The sequence below is a fragment of the Pan troglodytes genome, chromosome 3 (assembly GCF_028858775.2).
Source record: "Pan troglodytes isolate AG18354 chromosome 3, NHGRI_mPanTro3-v2.0_pri, whole genome shotgun sequence".
Taxonomy (NCBI): Eukaryota; Metazoa; Chordata; class Mammalia; order Primates; family Hominidae; genus Pan; species Pan troglodytes.
Genome location: NC_072401.2, coordinates 105,464,820 through 105,489,625, shown reverse-complemented (window position 1 = coordinate 105,489,625; position 24,806 = coordinate 105,464,820).

Genomic DNA, 24,806 nt, shown 5'->3' with positions numbered 1-24,806 from the left:
ATAAGAGGTTTTTATTGAATGTTTCAAGTCTACATTAACATAAAACTTAAATTCTTTTTATGTTATTTCATGGAGCAGAAGAGGAAGAACTCTTGAAACTCCATCTATTTAAATCAACACTCTCAGTAACTCACGTTAGTATGAATGAATAATCTCAATCTTTTTCAAGTGACAACCATACTCCATTCTCTATAATATTTATCTTTTACAACCCCCAAATAGAAACCTATGAGTAATAAAGGAAACTAAAATCTATTGCATGCATATCTACTATTGAACCAGTTCTGGTGTATGTGTTTTTATCTGGCTTACTAAATTGACTTAGGCCCTACGGCTACATTGAAAGATGTGTGAGATTCGATTTTTTACTGCTCTGTGAAGTCTCCTTAATAAATAAGAAAACAATAAAATAAATGAAAATGTTATTTAAAGTTTCCCAATAAACTGTCCATGTAAAGTACAGTTGATGGACACAAGTTTCATTTTAGCGAATGTCTTTTGGGCTCATAGACTGCCATGCTCATTGAAATCATTTCCAACAGATGCATAAATGTCTACATAGCCCTACCCAATGCATACTATGAACATGTTTTTAACCTGTTGATTGGTTTTCTACAAAATGTGCCTTTCTGTCTTTTGCCATACAGCTAAAAAAAACAAAAAACTGTTTGTAACTCTCTGATGACAATAACGTTAAGCAAAATTCAGAGAGCCAGAGAATAAGTGTGTACATATATGCAAACACACACTCGCATACACACAATGTGGATGGCAAGGCCATGAATTGTTAGTGAATGCATAATTAGTACAATGCTGCTACACTACCATTCCATTCATCTGTTCTACTTGTATTTACCTGATTTTTTTAATCTGCATAAATTTAAAGAGTACAAGGGCAGTTTGTTACATGGATATATTGCCTCGTGGTGATGTCTGGGCTTTTTGCGTAACCATCAACCAAATAGTGTACCCATAAAGTAATTTCTCATCGCTCACCCCCTCCCACACTCCCGCCTCCCTGAATATCCAATAGCTGTTATTTCACACTCTGTATGTCCATGTGTATACATTATTTAGCTATTTTTATTGAAAGTTTTCTCGGGTGAGAAATTAACTTGATAAAATCTCAACCTGGAAATAGTATTTTTGGAACAAATTTCTCAAAGTAAAGAGTGTAAGCATTTTTTAAAAGAAATGACCACTAAAGGAACACACATTGAGATTTAATTTTATGTGTGTTACTATGGTCTCGAAAGTGCTCATATGTTTTCTAGATATTTAGTAGTGTTTCTTAGAACTCTAATAAAATATTGTTGGAACTTGGTCATTGAAAAGAAGATATACTTTGCAATTTGTGGGGTGTCAGAAGGTCAATCGCTTGTTGTGATAGCTGCTTTTGGAAAATGACAACAATAAGTAAGTAGTAACTACTTTCCTGAGCTTATTAGTCTTAATTTGGAAGTCGTTTGAATTCAAGCATCTCTTTCTGACTGCCCTCCCACTCACTACTACTGAAACCACGTAGGAGTCTTTCTTTTAATTAATTAGGGTATAATTAAACAGCAGGTACCCGAGCAGAAGCTTGAGAGTTGGTTCCATCTGTTCTCCAGGGTCTCACAATGGCAACAAGAGAGTTCCCTCACATATTTTACCTTAAGCCGCTTTTGTAGTTTAATTCCAAGCTATCTCTTTTATAAATTGCTCTTATGATTTCACTTGATAATGTAACACTTCCAAATTGGAGCCCCTGCAGCATTTACCCTGAAAACATACAAAAAAGAATTATGAAGGGAAGAGAGAGCATTCCATAAAATTCAGATCAGCAAACTCAATTAAAACAATATATCATGCACTTATTATGTAAAGCAGTGGGCAGACTCCATTCCATGAAAGCAATCAATTTTATTTTAAAGATAGAGAAATGTAAAGACATGGAGAAGGCTGACAATATTCCAGAATGTAAAAGATGGGACAGAATTTATGGGAGCCCTAAATTAGATCTGATTCCTAGTCTGGAGGAGCCCCTGAACATTCAAAACCAGGAATGTGATTTTTGCTAAAAGAATATTTTTGAAAAGACTGAGTAAAACTGGCAATATTATGTACTCAAATACTAGAGCACCTGTATCACTTGCTACTCCATATTATAACTTTATGAATCATTCTTGTTTCTTCTGTAAAATTTTTAAGTTTATTGAGAAGAAGAGAACTATTAGATTCATTTCTTCATCCCCACAGGAGATACTGGAGTGGTTTAATCACTCTTTGATGAATGGCAATCATTCAACCAGCTATTCTTTTTTTGCCCATTGTATAAATAAACCCCACCTTCTCATTGATGGCAGCATGCTCAAATCTAGAAAAGGCTAAGGCTTTGAAAGATTTTCAGGATCACAGCTTGATGCTCTTCGAAATTCAAATTGATCTATTCAAGTTATGTTTTCAGGATGCTTATCACTTAAACACAAAGAATGGTTTTAATGAATGTCACGCAGTGTGGGATACTCAGGGTGATGAAAAAATAAAGGAAATCCACAGATTAGATTGTGATATATACTTATTTTGCCCAGATATTAGAAAAACAAGTAAACTTATTTGCCTACAACAATAAGTCAAAACACTACTCACTTTAATTTTAACTTTGTCATAAGAAGATTAAGAACCAACATACATATTCACTATACCATCCATTGATTCAATGAATACATATTAACTTTATGTGGTGAGTAAACACTAATCCCTACATACATACTTTAAAGACTGTTAATCAAATTATAACAAAATATTTTAGGAACAAGTATATTGCAAAAAAGGTGAACAGTACTACAAGAATATATAGTAGAGGCATTTCACCAGTTCAAGGAGACAGGAAATGATCCTTTTGTTGAGATGACAGCAGTGAGTTTAACTTGACAAGGCAGAAAAAAAAAATGAGTTTCTTTTTATTTTTATTTTTTTATTTATTTTATTTTTTTATTATTATTATACTTTAAGTTTTATGGTACATGTTCACAATGTGCAGGTTAGTTACATATGTATACATGTGCCATGCTGGTGTGCTGCACCCAGTAACTCGGCATTTAGCATTAGGTGTATCTCCTAATGCTATCCCTCCCCCCTCCCCCCACCCCACAACTGTCCCCAGAGTGTGATATTCCCCTTCCTGTGTCCATGTGTTCTCATTGTTCATTTCCCACCTATGAGTGAGAATATGCGGTGTTTGGTTTTTTGTCCTTGCGATAGTTTACTGAGAATGATGATTTCCAGTTTCATCTATGTCTCTACAAAGGACATGAACTCATCATTTTTATGGCTGCATAGTATTCCATGGTGTATATGTGCCACATTTTCTTAATCCAGTCTATGATTGTTGGACATTTGGGTTGGTTCCAAGTCTTTGCTATCGTGAATAGTGCCACAATAAACACACGTGTGCATGTGTCCTTATAGCAGCATGATTTATAGTCCTTTGGATATATTCCCAGTAATGGGATGGCTGGGTCAAATGGTATTTCTAGTTCTAGATCCCTGAGGAATCGCCACACTGACTTCCACAATGGTTGAACTAGTTTACAGTCCCACCAACAGTGTCAAAGTGTTCCTGTTTCTCCACATCCTCTCCAGCACCTGTTGTTTACTGACTTTTTAATGATCACCATTCTAACTGGTGTGAGATGGTATCTCATTGTGGTTTTGATTTGCATTTCTCTGATGGCCAGTGATGATGAGCATTTTTTCATGTGTCTTTTGGCTGCATAAATGTCTTCTTTTGAGAAGTGTCTGTTCATATCCTTTGCCCACTTTTTGATGGGGTTGATTGTTTTTTTCTTGTAAATTTCTTTGAGTTCATTGTAGATTCTGGATATTAGCCCTTTGTCAGATGAGTAGGTTGTGAAAATTTTCTCCCATTCTGTAGGTTGCCTGTTCACTCTGATGGTAGTTTCTTTTGCTGTGCAGAAGCTCTTTAGTTTAATTAGATGCCATTTGTCAGTTTTGGCTTTTGTTGCCATTGCTAAAACACCAAAAAATGAGTTTCTAACCACAGGAAACAGGATGTGTGAAAGCTGTTTCTAAGTGCTGATAGAACTATTCCAGTAGTCCAAATGAGGGATGATGGCTGGATGGTGGTTGTAGGATGGAGTAAAAGGAACAGATTTCAGAGATATATGTAACTATTTTCACAGAACATTGTGATGGTTTGTACACTACTATGGCTTTTAATATATACACAAACCATGACTTGTGAAGGGCAAATAAAGTTCAGTATGAATAAGATTTTAGATAGCACACATAAAAGAATAAATTCTGTCACATATAGTTTACTTGTCAGTAAAAGTCAATGCTATAGATTTAATGCAAAGGAAAGGCTAGAAATCTCTAAATTGCCAGCAAGTGAACATGATAAGCTTTGTGACAATTGAAGAGATGCCAAAGATGTTATTGAGGTCAATAGAGATAATATGTGTGTGTGAGCAGTAGTAATATAACAATCTATTTAAATGGATATATTCAATATGAAAGATCTTAACACAAACCTTATAGCAAGGACATTCTTATATAACTAAATTTGCAAATAAAATATCATTTGTCTGATTTTATGTAAATTATTTGTCCAATGTAATGTAAATAATGTAAATGATCAACTTTGATGTTCTACTTGTATTTACCTGATATTTTTTAATCTGCATAAATTTAAAGAGTACAAGGGCAGTTTGTTACATGGATATATTGTTCAAAGACTTACAACTGCAGGATATGATATTGTATGTTGAGGCTAGACACAGATCATTAGAGATGATTAACACTACTCATTTGACATATGAATAGAATAGCAAAATTAATCAGGAAGCTTAAAATTAATATAATACAAAATTCAGACTAAGACATTTGAATTATTTTAACCATATCTTACCCATTACATAGGATAAAAGGATGTTCTAACTTATTCTGAAGTCAACCATTCTATAGATGCAGAAGATAAATAACAAAAGATACAATAAATCATATACACACATATATAGTACAATGGTATTATAATATCCATATAGTACTGAATAATGCAGATATAATACTAAAATTTTGCAGAAAATAAGGCTTCATATATTATTTATATATCTATTTGCCTGTTATTCAAGACTATAATCTACACAGAATAGCAGAATTATGGAAATTCACCTGCTAAAATGCATTTGAATGCATTTAGGAAAAAAGCTATGTTAAAAACAAATACCTTGACAAACTCATCAATTATTACATGGTATGTAGTTTAAATACATTAGAGGATATTGACAATTTTAATACCAATCATCTCTATCCCTATTTCTGCATTTCAGAGGCCAACACTTTCAGTTCTTTTAGTTTTTCACTCTAGTATGTCTATCCCTTTTTAGAACAGCACATTTGTACTGCTATTTATTGATTTACCATAATAATATCAGTTGACTTCCTGTTAAGATAGAGAAGAATTTAGTTCATTTACATTGAGCCTCCCCTCACTTTCCTTCTATACTGTTGTGGAACAATGTTTAATTAACTCAATATCCAGATTTTATATTGTTATGACTATGTAAATGTTGTTCACCATTAAATCAAGTAGTGTTTTATGTTATGTTTCATTTGAGAAATTTTTTTCCCAGGGAGCTACTAAATGCTTATGTTTCATCCTTTTATTCATTCATGATCCAATTGATATTTTCTTCCTACTCCAGCAGACTTTTCAAATACCTGTTGAACATACTTCATATTTTCAAATGCCTTGACAGTTTTGTCAGTTCTGCAGGCTTTGTCATCTGGTCTGTCAGAAACAATGGCCTTATACATGTCAGATTTTTAATGAGAACACTATTCTTTTGCATGGATCAGTTTTATTTGCCCCACTAAACATCTCTTTTTCTGCAACCTTTTTTATTCCTGTTTCAATCTAGATTAAATCTAGATTGTCTGCTGCCTCAAAGCCATCAACCTGGTATTTCTTGTCACCACTTTCATAGCTTAGGTGTCTATTTCCTAGGTTCCTAAGTTTTAGTGTGTTCTTGTACCATAGGTGAGTATGTTTTAACACCTTCATATATTTTTTAATTTCTTTGACCAAACTCACAAATGATAAAGAGTTTGGGTATAGAAATTCTAGATTTTAAAATATTTAGATTGCCGAATATGTAGGCATTGCTCTACTATTTTCTAGCGAAGTTAAGAATTTTTATTTCTTTTAGATTCTTCAACTTTTGTCTCACACAAGTCTTCCTATTATTTGGAGGTCCTTTATTTTATCTCTGATTTTGTGAACATCTCTGATGTTCACAAAATTCACAGTAATATAATTTAACATTGGTAATTTATCTTTTATAATTTGGGGCGCTATCTGAAGTTTCATGGTTTTAGTTCTGAAGTGTTGTTTTGTTATTTCTTTGATAATTTTCTATCTTTCAGATCTTAGAAAATATGTGACACTTCCTACTCTGGATTGACTTTTAATTTCCTGTATATTTTGGATTTTTTTCTACTCTCATTTCTACTCTCATTTTGTTCTATTTTACTTTCAGAGTTGTTTGTTCAATTAAATATTGGAACTTTTCTACTGTTTTTTTTTTAAATTTTAGATATCATCTTTTTAATTTCTAAAACATATATTCTCCGTCAGATTTACCTCAGCATCCTGGATTTGTATTTGATAAACCTAGAAACCTCAATAATAAGTACATTTTTTAATCTTATTCTTACATACATATCACATATACACAAAGACACATATAACTATACTAAAAAAAAACTTTCATAAAACAATATCTGGCTGGGCGTGGTCACTCATGCCTGTAATTCCAGCACTTTGGGAGGCCGAGGCGGGCAGATCATGAGGTCAAGAGATCGAGTTCATCCTGGCCAATGTGGCGAAACCCCATCTCTACTAAAAATACAAAAATTAGCTAGGTGTGGTGGCATGTGCCTGTAGTCCCAGCTACTTGGGAGGCTGCGGCAGGAGAATTGCTTGAACCTGGGAAGCAGAAGTTGCAGTGAGGCGAGATCACACCACTGTACTCGAGCCTGGAGACAGAGTGAGACTCTGTCTCAAAAAGAAAAAGAAAAAAAATCTAACCTTATACCTGCCATGCCTTATACCTGCCATGCATTTGAATATTTTATAACCTTTTTATTTTTCTTGCTAATTTAAGTTATTTCTTTCTTTATTATTGATTTGACCAAATGTTGGTGTTTGTGGAGGGAGCAGGAAACGCCCTGCTATAACATGATAAAGCTGTGAGTAGGTCTTTTTGTTAAAGCATTTTTTAATATCAGTATCCATAGGCCATTCTTTCAGGCTGGTCAGTTACTGCAGAGAATTCTTCATATCCTTCACTGGCAAATACACATTTGTATGTCTCAGTTTTTCTATTGCTGGGTAGTGGCAGAAGGCATCTTGATTCAGTGTAGTATATTTCATATAAAAGACCTTCATTTCAGTCTTTTAACTTATTACTAACTCTCTTCAGATTTGATACCTCCAAAGCAAGAACCTTTTAAGTTCAGTTTCTCCAGAGATAAACCTGAGGTTGAGGGTCATTTCCTAGTTGTGCAAAGTGAGGGACACTTATTTGTTCTACACCTAGATTGTATCAGTCAAACTAGAATAAGTTTTGCTATAGTAAAAAAGAACCCAAAATATTCAACTTTAAGAAAAAAAATAATTTCTTAATATACCATATGCCTATTACATACTGAGTTTTATTTCTCTCCATCTCATTCAAGGACTCATGAAGATGGAACATCAATCATCTTAAATTTGGCTAGGAACCATTCTGTAGAGAAGAGAGGTCTCTGGAGGGTCTCACATTGGCTACTGTTTCCTCTGACTTGAAGTGACCTAAATAAGTTATTTCATCCCACATCTAATTAGCCAGGATGAATCTTCTGGTCCCTCCCACCCACAGGCAGTTTCAGGAAGTACAATCCTACCTGTGCCCAGATAAAAAAAGAGAGGGAACTATTTGGTCAAACCATAATGTTAACTACATAAACATTTAATTATATCCTCATATCCCTTCCACTTAAGTTCCTTAAGCCTTAGACCTCCAATGGATCTGTGAAGCAAATTGGACACTTCTCATTGATAAGCTTCCATGTAAGCACAAATACTCTAACTTCTGCCTCTTGGGTGGGTCTGTATCACTGCTTTCCTCTCTTCCAACCTACTGCTTCACTTGCGCCAGTCTTTGTCATAGTAGCCTGGCACAATTTGATTGTCTTATTGTTATTTTAGTAATGTTTTGAAAGAAAATAGATATGTCTTTGCTATGCAACTGCCATGTTTACATAGATTTTTGACACACCTATGTTTGTAGGTGAATCTTGACGTATCACTAAAAAGAAGGTAGAAGTAGTTTTCAGTGTCTTTCTTTTAAGAAACATTAGAATCATCTTGATCTTTTCTCATTTTCCCTTTACCTAAGTCCAAATGAATTATTTCACTTCTGTCTTAACCTTGTCTCTTTCTCTCTCCATTTGCCCTAGTGAAAGTACTATTTCTTTGAAGTTGTATTATTCTATGATTCTTCTAACTCTACTTTCTCTCGTGCATTATAATCTACCAAAATATTATGTCTCCATTGCTTAGAATTCCTTACTGGCTCTCTGTGGCATAAGTCTAGATTTCTAAAGGTGATACTAATGACTCAATTTGATTTGGCCCTAGTCTGATTCGTTAATCAATTATGGCTTTCTCTAATTCCTTAACTCACCTTATTGTTCCTTGTCAACCTTTCTCTCTGCCTGGTATTTCTTTAACCCTAATTTCATTTTCTTAAAAGCATGCCCATATTTGAGACTTAACACATGTGCTAACCTAACCCCCAAGTGGAAGTAGTTTTCCCATTTCAACATTCTAACAACAAAAATACCAATATCATTTAGAGATATTTGCAATGAAAATCTTATTTCATGTGTTATTTTACATGCAATAGAGGGCAAGGATTATGTTATCATGTATGTCTCAAAATGCCTAGAAAAACACCTTTAGGAAAGATGACCTTTATTTAATTCATTTACATTTTATTCAACTTACTGACTCACAGAGATGTTCCCATGAGTATCTCCAGGTTCCCCAAATTCTCAACATTAAATCAATTAATGCAATCTTTTGGTAATATTCTCTTCTGTTGTAATCTATAACAGATTTGGTAGTTGCTCCATGTAATTGGATGTGCCAAAATGTTCAGTTGTTCTGATTCTCCATGGACAACCTAGACAGATGGTCAACTGGCAGGCACCCAGAAATACTAGTTCTATTTATTAAGTACTGTCCAAACAACTAAATCTTACAGATGCTGACAAAACTATTATATTTTTATTGTGCTGATTTGCTGATAGTTACAATTATGTGCAAATAACTATTTCTTAAGGACATGTTTTTGGATAAATGACAAAATTTTAGAACCTGAATATTAAGAATCGAGTTGTTACCATTTCTTTTTAAACTGCGTTTCCTAGCTTTGATTCATAAGTTTTACACGAAATTTTGAGTTAAGTACTTCACTCAGTGGGAAGGGCGCACTATATCTTGAACTATATCAATTTAGTCATGATTTGAAAAGTACTAAAGTCAAACCTTCAATAAAGGACAATTATATCATATTTAAGTTAAAATAAGTCAGTCAGTTAGCGAGTAAGTGTCCAACTACCAGAGGCAGGTAATACAAGAATCCAAAATAAATTCTATTCTCAGAGGTGACAGAGCACTGATTCTCCAGCATGCTTGGAGGAGGCCCTGAGGTTAGATCAACTCAGATGGAATTTCATGTTTTGCTGCATGGAATTTCCATGATGGAAATGGAAGATGGGAGAGAGGAGAGGGGAAAAAGAATAAAAGCAAACAAAAACTAAATGGCTTCAATTTCCAGATATAAAGAAATAAGTGAAACTCCATTAACTTTGGATATGTGTCTCAATTTGGATTTTATTTTCACTGTAGTGAGCATGTTCACAGGTGCATAGAGAAAGAAAAAATTGAAACCAACAATCTGATTCAAACAGACTAAAATGACCATTTATTTCTAAAGTGCAAAGTGTTTGAGATCAAAGACATTTACTAAAATACCTAGATTCTGAAATGTGGTTAGTCTGATAATATCACTTCAATTTATCATGTAAAAACAATAATGCTAATGTTTCTGGGTCTGTATTTAGAAGGAATTATAATAAAAGCTATACTGTATAGAGAGTTAGAAAGATTTTTATATTTTGACACAGGCCTTCTGTTCACTTGTCTTGTGAAGGCAGGCCCTTCTTTATATCATTGGCTCTGAAAGCTTCCTTAAACTACACTTTGAATGAGACTGCCTGTATTTCTTTAGTTCAGCAACTAAGCAGTAAGTCCACAAATTTATAATTTATAGAAAAATATATTTGTATATAAGTCTAAAATTTCTGCTGTAGGAGCTTACTGTTCAATTATCTACTGTATTATTTTCAAGTTCATTTGAGAAACACTTAAAATAATGCAATGATGTGGAGTAATTGTCCAATGGCAATTGTGTGTGAGTTTCAATATATTAAAATTTAACAAAGAAAGAATAATATAAGAAATCATGTTCTTCAATGCCTATACTATTTTTTAAGAAATAATATAGAATAGTGGGAGAAACAATATCAAAAAGGAAAAAAGAAGCATACCACCCTTTCTAATAGCAAATTAAAAACCACAGGATGAAAAACTCATGGCTCTTATTCCTAGAAGATATAAGCTAGTGTTACTACACAGGTCAAGAGCATTACATAGAATTTTAAAGGAGGCACTAGATGGTAGTAATTTGCGATACTTAATATCTAGAACTAAAAAACAAATTCACTTCATCCCTTTTCACATTGGCTGTATTCCTGGAGTTAGAAATATATATATTATTTTCTTGTTTGCATTCTTCTCTCTGGGTCAACAGTTAATAAGTAGTAAAATCATTCACCATTCTCACGGTGGGACTTTGTCTAGTAAATACTTGTAAGCTCTCCACATGCATTTCAGGTACCAACTTTTTCTCAAACCTTATCTGTTCCTGTACTTATATTCCTCACATCATAATATACTCACATACTTAATTTTTTTAAGGCAGTGTGGCACTGTTTGTGTTTTATGTCACTTCAAATGCTTCTGAGAATGATGTTGAAAACGCCTAGATGGAGAAAAATTTCCAACAGGAAAGAGCTTGCAGTAGTATTTAGGAAGGATAGTGGAAAGGCAAAAACAAGCCGCCAGACCTTCACAATCTAGCACTATGAGGTGAAAACTTTTCTTGTGTGGCTGAAACTGCTAAATTAAAGCATTGTATAACTATTTTGGTTTACTGTGGCCTGCCATATCAATAGAGTTTCCTATGTAACAATCAAATCAACCATCTAGTGGCCTGTATTGATCATCAAGACAGCTGAGGTAAACGGTTGTGCTGTGCCATGAGGGTCTGTTTGCTTGGCCATACATAGTCTCAGCAAGATATGCACGGGAATATTAATTATGAAGACAAGCAAGAAATGAGAGAATGTGTGCTGAAAACCCCCACAGAAAGCAGCAGTCTCATTTCCCACAGAGTTCCACAGCATACACAGACGTTCTCTGCTCAATGAGCACAGGCAGAGTTGTTGTCCTGCTGCTTTATGTTAATTAGAGAATAAATAAGTGGCCAACTGTAGTCTGTGGGCATATGTTGGTCAACTGTCTCTGTCTAATTAGGTTGTAAGCCCTCTGGGCAGGGACCTCATTTAAATCTATGTTCTGGAAAGCACTTAGTGCCTTTGTTGAGGCCTAGTGAATGCGAAAGACTAGGGCAAATGGCTGAGGTTTAATAAGGAAGAGAAAAACTTTCAAGAATTTGTGTCTGCATGTATGTGTATGTGTGTATGTGTGTTTGGTATCTTGAGAAATGCTAACTAAATATTTTGGGCAAAGAATGTAATATTACTTTTGATAGACTAACACCCCATATGTTGCTTTTTGTAGCATAATACATATATGTAATTAACATGAAATTTATATGTAATTTAATGAAATACATTCTGTATGAATTTATGTGTATTTCTTCTAAATTATACAGAGTATTTGTAAGCGTAATAAGCATAAACATCAAATGAATATATACTAGTTTAATTTGAGTGTCTGAGCACTTACACCCTATATTGCATAGTTCGCATGTGTGTGTGAATGTGTTGTGGGAAGAAATGAAAACCAACGAAATGAGAAAAGGAAAGGCTATTTATTCTTTACTTGCTATAGCAAGGGAGTCTGCCACTGTCACTCTCATTTTGGCAGGCACTCAAAGGCAGACAGAGGAGTGGGAAAGCTTTATAGTGGAAAAGAAAAAAGTCTTTGGGTATATCCTGATTGGAGGCTGTTGATCTGGGGAAACTGTAGACAGGATAACTAGATCCAGGGAATCCTATGTAATTGGTTAGGAGTACATATTTGGCTTTCTCTGACTGGCCCGAAGTTGAAGTTGGGGGCAAAAATTAGGGAAGCTGTCAGTTATTAATCAAGCCTTGGACATTTTGAGCTGATTGTTACAGAAGTTATTGTTTAGCTTTTTGGATTGTCACCAGAGAGAACAATCAAGATTCCTGCAAGTCTGACCTATAACAGGTTGGTTGCCTGGTTTGTTTATTGTGAATAAAAAGTTAGTTTCCTAGGCAGGTTGCTGCAGGTTATTGTTCTCAATTTCATTTTTATTTTTTTAGAGACGGGGTCTTGCTATGTTGCCCAAGCCTCACTCAAACTCCAGGGCTCACTTAGTGCTCCTGTCTCAGCCTCCAGAGTAGCTGGGACAGCAGGTGCCCACCTCCAGAGTAACTGGGACAGCCGTGCTCACAGTGCCCAACTACTCAAAGTTCCACTTTTATATATGATTTGGCCATTGTCTGTTTATATATTCAATTTCTCCATGAGTTGTATGTATGATTGTGTGTGTGCATGTGTGTTTTTTATTTTTTGCAATAATGTAATGTAAGAGTGCTTTGAAGTGCACACATATTTAAGTATTCTGGTATCTATTAACCATTTATATTTAGTGGGTATTCTTTACTTTGTTTGTGTGCATGTGTGTGAGCTTGTGTCTATGTATGGGTATGGTTCAGGGCTTTCTCTTCTTGTCACTCCCTGTATCCTCTGATGCCTGACACTTCGTGTCTGTTGCTCTTAATTTCAGAATAGTGAGGTGAAGTTCCAGAAGCAAAAGGCAACAAAATAGAAATTAAGATATACACATTTATATATGTGTGCTTATAAATTTTTGTGTTTAAAGAATACTTCTTTTCTGTGAAGTTAGTCATTCACTTTTTTGGACCCCTATAACATTACATTGTATATTGTTTTTCATTTACATGTGTGTATGTGTAGATACATATATCTGTGATATGTCTTTTTTCCTCAAGAGGCTTTAAGATTCCCAAGGGCAAAAACCTAACCTTATTGTACTTTTTGTTTTTTGTGTTTCCGCCTAATGCTAGCCAAAGTAGTTTTCAACAAATACCTAATGGTTGCTTCAAACTATGTCTATTTATGGTGTATTTAAAAATCCCTACATTAAGAAAATTTCAAATTACATAAACACTAAAACTGCTTTATTCCTTAATTAATTATCAAAGATGAATGTATATATCTTTGACAAGGGATAAGATAGTGGCTGTGGCCACAAGTATCTAACAGTATTTCTCGTATTCATTTATCATAGATTGTAGATAATTAATGCCACGAAATATCCTAAAAAATGTATTGTCTAGAACACTTAAATTTTATATCCTCTTCCTAGACTAAAAAAAACTATTGACATTTTAGAATATAATGGAAGTATTATATTCTAATATTTTAAGACAAAATTTGTTTTTTATTCCATGGATCTCTGATGCCACTCAATGGATGTCCTCTAAAGATGAAAAGCAGACATTTGTGAATATGGAAGAGCGATGACAAAAATGGCTTATGGTTTGCCTGTTGTCCTCTTTTATAATTTGTAGAGAATAAAGTAGAGATTGTAAAATTATTAGGCCAGCTTATTCATTTAGGAAGTCTATTCTTTGAATTAGTTACCCTCACATATTCAATTAGCCTGAGAATGTACCCTTTCACTGCATTTTCTTTCTGCTGTCCAAAAGCTTTTTGTTATTCCAATATTTTCTCTGCCTCTTCTTCCCTCCTTTTCACAGCGAGAACCACTGGCTCTCAACCTAATGGCTTATCTCCTCAGAAATATTCTAGAAAAACAGATCAAATCCCCCTTATATAATTCTCAGAAACAGCCGGGCGCAGTGACTCTTGCTTGTAATCCCAGCACTTTGGGAGGCCAAGGCAGGTGGATCACCCAAGGTCAGGAGTTTGAGACCAGCCTGGCCAACACGGTGAAACCCTGTCTCTATTTAAAAAATACAAAAAATTAGCCAGGCGTGGTGGCGGATGCCTGTAATACCAGCTACTCAGGAGGCTGAGGCAGGATAATCGCTTGAACCTTGGAGGCGGAGGTCACCTAAGATCACACCACTACACTCCAGCCTGGGCAACAGAGCAAGACTCTGTCTTAAATAAATAAATAAAATAAAAATGATCCTCATAAACTCTGAAGTAAATCAAGTCTCCAATTATGAAAAATAAACTAGCCTTATTTCTGAATTCCCACCTTTGCCTCATTCTCATTCTGCTCCTCCATTCTTTACCTTGCATTCTCTGTGCTACTCTTCTTAAAACTGAGCTTTATTACACAATGTTTTTATTTACTGTTTAAGTAGACTCCCTGTTTTTGTGACTTTCTGAATACAGTAGTCACCTTCCTCTACTGAAGGCCAATATTGCCCTTGTTGAACTGCTCTCAGGAATTCGAGAAGAGTCTCTGTCCATGTCCTAGTTAACTGGAGTAGAGATATCCCAGGTCTGCTGGGATTTGCAAATTCAGCCTTCTCTGGTAACCCTAACATTGATTCCTCTTCCGGTGTGCAGAGAGATGTTTGCTTTATCACAGGCTTTGTCTTTCAGGTTTTTTTTTCTAATTAGCATATCTCTGTTACCAATTTCTGTTTTAACATCTTTCGGGGTAAAACACTTGTTTAGTGAAAGTGCCTTTTTCTTTCTTTTTTTTTTTTTTATTATACTTTAAGTTTTAGGGTACATGTGCACATTGTGCAGGTTAGTTACATATGTATACATGTGCCTTTTTCTATCAGCAAAAATATCAAGAATCGGTCTAGGGCCTAGTACTGAATGTCACCTAACTGTTCTTTCCCATGGTGTGTATTTCATATTTTTTTAAGAAAACCTGCGCTCCCACCACCTTTTCATGTATATAATTCCCCTTCACCCATGGTTTTTTAAAAAACAAGTCATCCCCCCAAAATTGTGTAAAATCCAGTTTAAAACCCATAACATCCGTGAATCCATCTAAATGACATTATTCCTTACTTCTTTTTCTGCTTTAACACTCCCTATCTATCCATCTCTATCAATCACTGTTTGAAAATTCATGTTTTTGCTCCCCAATTAAATGAAAGTTTTTAGATACTGCTAATTAAAATGACTTATTATGATTTTAATTGAGATGTAACTATATACCAAGCACTTAGTCAAGCGGTTGATATTTACTATCTCATTTACTTTTTATGACATCCATTTGTAGCAAGCATTAGGCCCATTTTAAACGCAGAAAATTGGGCATTAGAGAAAGTTTCTTGACCAAAGTCACCTAGCTGGTAAACAATACAGCCAGGATATATTTCTTTTTTCCCTTTCTTGCTTACCATTTTGTAACGTAATATCTATTTAATTACGTATGTTGTTATTTGCCACTACAATGTAAATTGTTAAGGGCAGAGATTTTAATCTGTTTTTGTTCATCATTTTGTCTCAAATAATGCTTACCTCTAATAATATCTCTGTCCCTGAATCAACCAACCAATCAATAAGAAAAGGGCACAACATGAAATTTACAATCTAAATATCCTTTTTATATAAAAAAAGAAATGATTCAAATCATGATTTTATTGTTACTTAGCAGAGTTGAAATTCCAGGTGTTGCTTACTGCATGCTTTTTTGAATTATTTTTAAAATCAGAAAATTTAGATAAAATAATGATACATTGTGAAGAATCTAAATAAATTCCTTTGTTGACAGTAAGGAATGTAGCGTAAATTTGTTAATTACCCAAAATATAAGCAAAATCTTGAAAGCAACAATCATCTATGCATTAAGAATATAAAAGTGTTAACATTTTTCTGTTTACCGATACTAATATCCAAAGTCTCTTGGGCACATTTGAGAAACTTCCTAAAAACATTTTTAAAGTAAATAAGCTTGTGCAGACATCTTTTATTTTTTACACACTGAAAGTATTGGATAAGGGAGATAGAACTCTGAAGTTGAGTTATAACTTTCATGTTATCCTTAAAAATCAACTTTACAACACCAAACATCCTTCCAGAATCTTCTGAGATTGTCTCCCATCCCCTGCTTATTTATTTATTTCCTTTTATTTGTAGTTGACAGGTAATAATTGTACATATTTAAGGGGTACAGAGTGACATTTCCATCCATGTATACAAAGTGTGATGATCAAATCCGGCTAATTAGCATATCTACCACCGTGAATATTTATCATTTCTTTTTGTTGTGAACATTCAAAATCCTCCCTTCTGGCTTTTTGAAAGTCCATACTAAATTAGTGTGAACCATATCCATCCTACAGTGCTGCAGAACAATATAACTTACTCCATCCATCTAACCCTAACTTTGTATTAGCTAACCAACCCCTCTTTAGCCTCTCCTCTTTCCCACCCTTCCCAGCCTCTAATAACCACAACTTTACTCTCCATTTCTATGAGCTCAATTTTTTTTAGCCTCCACATATGAGGGAGAACCTGTGGTATTTATCTTTCTATGCCTGGCATATTTCACTCATAAGTGTCCTCCAGGCTCATCCGTGTTGTTGTGAATGACAGGATGTCATTCCTTTTTACTGCTAAATAGTATTCCATTGTGTATATATACCACATTTTTATTATTGATATATCCACTGATGGATATTTAGGTTGATGCCATATTTAGGCTATTGTGAATTTTCTAGGATTTTGAACTCTCTATTGAAAGATCTAGGTTTTTAAATTTATGTTTAAACATTATTATTTTTAACTACAAATATATATTTATGTCAGTAAATCAGTTGTGGTGTGTATTTAGTGAGGGTATACTCTTTTCCTGAGGGTTTTATTTTTAAAATATGGATTAAAAATGACACAATCATAAATCTTAAATACCGCATTCATGTTTAACAAAAAATAATTTTCCAATGATTTGCTTTACAAAAGACAAAACAATATTGTAAACTGTCAAAGAAGAAAGCAATCACAGTTCCACTGGGAGACAAAAGTGTCTTTCTTCTCTAAATACTGAAGCAATATCTGTACAATATCAAATGCATTTAAAAGGCTAATCAGACAGATGCCATGATGGGAACAGAAGAGCCTACTTTTCTTCTTTCAAAATCCTGGGTAAGCCACAAATGAAAGGAAATGGAGTATCAGGGATAAAAATGGTTAAAATGCCTTTTTATAGCCTTTCCATTTTCTTTTGAAAAACATTTTAGGATGTAATAGTTAGTATTCCTAAAAGGACTTAAAATACTTATTAATTATAATAAATAAACCAAGCGCCATGAACCCAGTTCCTAATTTTCAGAGTGCACAAGCATAGCATTGTTGATGCTATTTCTGGAATTTCTTTCTATTTTCATTTCATTTTTTTTGTGATGACATCTTAGGATGGGGGACAGATCATTGATTTCCCTCAAGAAGAATCTTTATTTACTGGGTAACTTTTGCAACAAGTAATACATCAAAAAGAGGGAGCTATGTGTTTCAAGATACAAGCAGGTATGATGGAGCAAGTTTTCGATAAATAACTTGCTAGATTATTTTAATTTCTGAACAGCCTAAGATTAAGATGCCTATCATTATTCCAAATTTCATTGTTCTTTCCTAATAGTTTACCTTAGAAAAGTTGCTCAAAATAAAATTGATGCAACCCATAAATATTAAATGAATTATTTCCATATGCCAGGCACTGTTGCAGGTGGTCAATATGTAAACAGTAGTAAACGAGACAGATGGAGCCCCATTCTTATATTGCTGACATTTAAATAGCGCACAACAATTAAATATTTAATGCCCCTAAAGAGGTAGACAAGATTCAAAAGAAAGTAAATAATGGAATGATATATTTTTACATTAGTAGAGTTAATAAAGTAGAATATCAAAAAGAGTATACTTAATTAAATTAATTAATAATTCCTCCCTCCACCTCTTGCTCTTTCTCTTATTTTTTACATATTATCTCTTTTATATTTACTCATAAATAATGAATTTGGTATGTATTACAAATGAAAAAATGCTTTTCCCTTACAGTTAAGTTATAAATTTGTAAATAACCTCAGAAACATGAGCAAATTTGTTACAGGTAAAATGAGTGAACATCACAGTTCTTTTCACTGAATTTCAGAAAAATTTATAAAGTCATCTATATGTGAACAATATTTTAAATGACCTGTAAGGACTGTCTAGAGGAAAATAAAGAGTCTCATTTACTCATAGATGCTGATGAATCAATTTATCCCCAAGGCAATGATATTAGTATGTCACCTCTATAGATCGTCCTAGATGATTTGGCATATATTAAAAAAAAGTGTACTCTTTCCTTATTGGTTAGGAATTGATTCCTTATTGAATAGGCTATGTTAAAATTAGCATATCTAATCAATTATTTAATCCAATGAAAAATAATGGGAAATATACTAAAATGTTGTCTCTGCTAAAAATAAAAAAAAAAATCAAAAGGAAAGTTATTTCTCACCAACTGCTTTTCTTTATAAAGAATAGTTCCAATACTTAGTGAATGATGGAATAATTAGGCCATCTGCTGGCAAGTGGCAAACAGGCAACCTTTACACATCCAAACTCAACTAAAGCCACCTCAATGGTACTTAAGGGACTGAGGGAGTTGATTAGAAAAGGGAAGCATTATTTTTCCTTGTCCACATTAATTGGTAATCTTTGACGTTTAATATTTTCAATCGCAGTGATTTAACTTCATAACTTTAAACACTTTTAATAGTGGTAAGGGGCTACAGCAGTAGGTAGTTATAACTCTATGGCATGCATCATTTATTTATTCACCAATATTGATTGATGGTCTGCTATGTATAAAGAAGGTTGTAAACATTAGGGACAGAGCAATATACACGACACCTTTCTTACTCTCACAGAACTAATATTTTAGATAGTCAGGTGTTTAATCAACATGCTAAATCTTAATTTTTTGAAGAGTGGAGTAGGCCAGGCGCGGTGGCTCACGCCTGTAATCCCAGCACTTTGGGAGGCCGAGACGAGCGGATCACGAGGTCAGGAGATCGAGACCATCCTGGCTAACATGGTGTAAACCTCGTCTCCACTAAAAATACAAAAAAATTAGCCGGGCGTGGTGGCGGGCGCCTGTAGTCCCAGCTACTCCGGAGGCTGAGGCAGGAAAATGGTGTGAACCCAGGAGGTGGAGCTTGCAGTGAGCCGAGATCGCGCCACTGCACTCCAGCCTGGGTTACAGAGAAAGACTCCATCTCAAAAAAAAAAAAAAAAAAAAAAAGTGGAGTAAACCGAGCTATATAGTTTCATAGTTTATAGTAGATTCTACTTGTTTTCAATTTGGTTTCTAGAGAAAAAAACAATAATTCTTGAATCTCTGTTCTGGAAAATACTAGCTCATCATTTTGTCAGCCAATGTCAACCAAATTGAATAAATGGTGCTAAAATGCACTTCTGAGGATTCTTGGCCCTTACACATTTGACTGACTCTAATTCCAGTGATCTTCTCAAATTGTAGTAATCCATGGAAATGATAAATCTCCGTTAGCAGGGATTTTTTTAAGTAGGCTTTCCTTGAAGCAATAACAAATGACTCTCCCTTCAATGTGAAGGACAGAACAAGCATTCCAGCCTTGAGGATGTTTGCATCGGGTCATCCTAAATATAATTCATTGATGTTACTGCTGAAGCTTCTGCTAATACTACTGAACCTGTTATCCAGGAAAATTAAGGACTTCAATTTTCCAAGAACTTCAATTTGGCACCATTCCCAGGATTTTACTTGCACACACATACCACCACCCTTGCAGGTTCATTTCTAGTTCGTAAAACTCTGCGAAAGTAACATATTATCTAATTAATATCCAAATTGCCTAATTAATACCCAAATCACCCAGTTAATATCAATTCTGAAACAGTTTTATTTCGTTTCTGTCAACATCTTTCTTCATGTAATTCTTTACGGTCTACTCCCTATTCCCATTTTTCTCTATAGATTTCATTCACAAACAACTTATGTTTCAACCATATAAGTTAATACATCTCTTTTATTCTTTCATCTAAATGGCACTAAACTTACTTCAAATCTTTATTGTTTGATTGCAATGGGCTTCTGAAGCCACCACAACATGCAGACCAAAAGAAGAGAAAGAAGGGAGATAGGATCCCCCAGGAGAATTTGTCTCTCAGGTTACATTTACATATTTAAAGGAGAAATATTTTCTAAGAGGTGCCACCTTCAAATATGTACTGGACCATGCCTGAAATCAAGAAATTAAACCTTTGAGATTTTTATTTTTAGTGAGCGAGATTCTGAGGCAGAAAAGATAACAACCACCAGAGTTATCTTCCTAAAACAGAAATGCAGGACTTTCAATATCCTTACATTGCCTATAAGGATTCAGACAACCATCCTTGCAGTCTACATGCAGCCCACCTATTCTCCTAGCTTGTCCAAGGCACAGGAATAAGGAAAGAAGGGCTTCACAGAAAACATATACCTTGGAGTCAAAAAGAGTCTTAAAACACCACACACACACACACACACACACACACACACACACACCTTATTCCAAAGCAAGAACATCTTTCCCAGTGATTAAGGCAGTGGTGCTGGGCATTGGATGCTGGGCATTGGAGGAGGAATTGCCTCAAGGGAGGAGCAGAACGGCACTTCAACATAACTAGGGCTTCATCTCAAGATGGTGGTGCTCAGATCTCTCCAGGGTAGTGCAGTGTAGCACACTAGGGTAAGAGTGAGGATGGTGCTGCTCTGCGTTAATAATTGAAAAATGCCTATGGTTAAGATGTGACTTTTATGGGCCTTGAAGATAAAGATTATTTTAACTATGGGGACAGGAGGCAGGTTGGCTGAATGCAATGGGCTATGTCTCATGGATTTCTCAATGCTCTGTGTTGTTGTTGACACACATGCATTCTGCTATTAAAACATTGTATTATTTTGGATAAGGCACTTCACTTCTCTGAGTCTGACTTTTTCTGTTAGATAAAGATGATTGTAATACCTATTTCTTGGAGTGGCTTTGAGAAAGGGGTGAACTAATGCACGAGGATACGCATTGTGTTTTAAAGCACTCTACAAAGGTAAAATATTAAGCAATAGAAAGCTGTTTGGTACTGCTAAGTCACAAATGTTCCCACATATTAACCTTTTAGTGACTAAAATAGAATTCTAATTATCTTACTGGTATTCTTGTATTCAGTAAAATAAATAACATAGCTTGCAAGGATACACACACACACACACACACACACACAGTACATGTAGTCACTCTCCTATAGGACTCAAAGCTTTGTTCAGTTTGAATCTTAAAAATGTGACTCATAGATATTTTGTGGTTTTCTGACTTTGCCCACTTGAACAAAAGTTGCCTAACATTAAATCCTAAAAATAAGTCCAAAGCTATTATTGATTCATTAAGAATAATTACAAATCAATCTACTTTCCCAGTTTCATCTTGCCAAATTACCTTCCTGATTTCTTACTATATGCCCATGTATTGCAGACTCCTAATATTTAACCAAGCTATGTTCTACTATTCTTCTGTGCCTTTGACCATGTGAATCATTAATTTGATTATTTTATCCTCATTATTTTATCTATTTGATAAAAAAAATTCTTGTTTTTCAAGGCTCAATTTATACTACTTCCTTAGTGAAGCTATCTCCAAATTCCTTGTCAGTATTGGGACATCCTCTTTATATAGCTCTTCCTACCTCTACTAAACATGACTCATTATTTTATAAATATTGTTAATATGGATGTTCCTATTTAAACTCTTAAAGATAGTAATATCGTGATGTATATTCTTATATTTCTATGCCTACCCTAGTGTCTAGCACATAGCAGATCCTATAGTAATAGAAAATTTCTTTTAAATATGTACTTAAATGTAAGCTAAATTTTCTAGCAGCTCATCAGTTTGAATGATGCTCAAATTTACTTTTTCTCTTCTTTTTGTACAGTTGTGGGAAAGCAGAGATTATAAAAAGAATATGGGGAAAGATGTTTTTGGCTGCCAAGCACATAGTCTCCCCTTCAAAACTCTGTGATAACAGAATAAATAGTGCTTCCTATTATGCACAGAGGGAATATTTAAACCTAAGAGACAAGTGAGACAGATGATTTGTCATGGTTAGGGTGGTTAACATTGGCCTCAAGGCTATCGGTTAATCTAAATGAAATGGTCAACAAGACTAGAAAGGATCAGTAAAGCTACTGATATGGTAACTGTGTTTCTAAGGTAGAGTCCATTAAGAAACAAGGATGCCACAGTCAGGTGGTCTGCTAGGGTACGGTTTTGAGAAGCAAATACTGGGCACAGCTTAATAAGGGAGTACAAAAGACTAAGCCACCATTTATTTCTGCAAACAGAATCAGATAAGTATTTTCAGTGCAGTAAGAGCTATGCACAGAAATACCAGGTTGTGCAATGAGAGAAAGAGACGCAACAAAGAATGTCTGAAATTTGTGAAAGTAAACAGACTTCTCAGAATAACAATAAAAATTAAAATTTTGTCATAACATTTAGCACATTTGAATCTGAAATTGAAAAATTACTTTTGTATGTAGATTTATTCTAAGGATCATCAGGGAAAAATGATGACTACTTAGGCTAAGACTAAGCTTCTAAATATCCATAGTTAAAATATTTTATCAGATCTGCTTGAAAGGATATTTGTAGTCAAATAGTGCCCATTTTGTATGCATGTAGCAATTTTAGATAGGTAGTGCTAGTTAAGAGTTTGGCAAAACCATGTGTCATTTACTCATAATGTATATAGATTCTTTTTTAAAAATGGCTATTCAGATTGAAGGGCCAAATTTTCATTTTATTAGCAAAGAAATACTTGGTATAGGAGAGCGTGAAAATTTACACTTAGATGTGATTTTGATGACTATTCATAAACTACCCTAGATTTTTTTTTCTTACATTCTTTCTTAGATGGGACCATTACACAGCAGTCAGTATATACCTGATACCAAGCCTGATGAAATTTGCCTGCTTTCAGTCCACTTGGACTGCAAAAGTACGGTGACGGAAGCACTGGCTTTGGAAGTTTTGGTTTTCAGCAAAATTCTCAACATAAAAGCACATAATAGTAGCACATTATCCAAAAGAGTCCTCAAACAGGTTCTTTAAAGGCAGAGCCTAAGACAGAGACTCAGGTGCATTATAGCTTACAGAAGGACTCTGGAGGAAACACCCATGAAGAATTACACGGGATGGGGAAAGGGAAGGGGCTGAGCAATGATGTGGTCCCACATAAAGTTTAGACTTGTTCCTGATCCATTTCAGAGAGAGAGAGCCCTGAAGTACACATTGTGATTTGCTCAGCAATGATACCCTGCTTTGAGAGAAAGGAGCTGGGCTTTTCTGCTACCTGTGCCCCACGTGTGTCAGTCATTGTTGTTATGGGTGGAGAGATGTTGTAGTCTCCCAAGCATATTCAGCCCAGTGGCATTTCTCTGGAGACGTAATCCTTTGAAGCATATTCAAAGTACCTATGGGATGAGGGCAGTGGCCCAGTGAAAAGAATCTGGCCTGAACTCTCTAAAACACCTACTAGCAAAAGGAATGTATGCACACATAAATTATAGAATTATATATTTTGAATATATTAACATTAAACTCTATATAGTTAACCTTATAATTTTATTTTAATTTATTCACAATATATACACAGCAAATGCCTGATGTGGTTATAAGCGGTTTAGCAGGAATTTCCACTGTTTAAATTATGTTGCAATATTAGATTGGTGCAAATGTAATTGTGATTTTTGCTTTAAAATTAATTTTATCACCTGGTTCTCACTTTAACAAAATTATTAATCCTTACTAAATTAGGATTTTTGTATTTGTTGGCTAGATTTATACATTTCTTTTCATTCTGTTCTGTGGGGATACTTGTGAGAAAGAGAAAACAAGACAAGATAAAAGCCTTAAAACATGATTCAATTTTGCTACTATTCTGTTTATTTTTATTTCAGTAAGTTTTGGAGGAATAGGTGGTATCTGTTTACATGAATAAGTCCTTTAGTGATGATTTCTGAGATTGTGGTGCACCCATCACCCAAGCAGTGTACATCACCCAATATACAGTCTTTTATCTCTCATACTTCTTCCACTCTTTCCCCTAAAGTCTATTGTATCATTCTCCTGCCTTTGAATCCTCATAGCTTAGCTCCCACTTCAAGTGAGAACATGTGATGTTTGGTTTTCCATTCCAGAGTTATTTCACTTAGAATAATGGTCTCCAATTCTATCCAAGTTGCTAACAATGTCATGATTGTGTTCCTTTTTATGGCTGAGTAGTATTCCCTGGTGTGTATATGTGTGTATTCCCTGGTGTGTGTGTGTGTGTGTGTATACACACATACAAAACACATTTTCTTTATCCACTAGTTGATTTATGGGCATTTGGG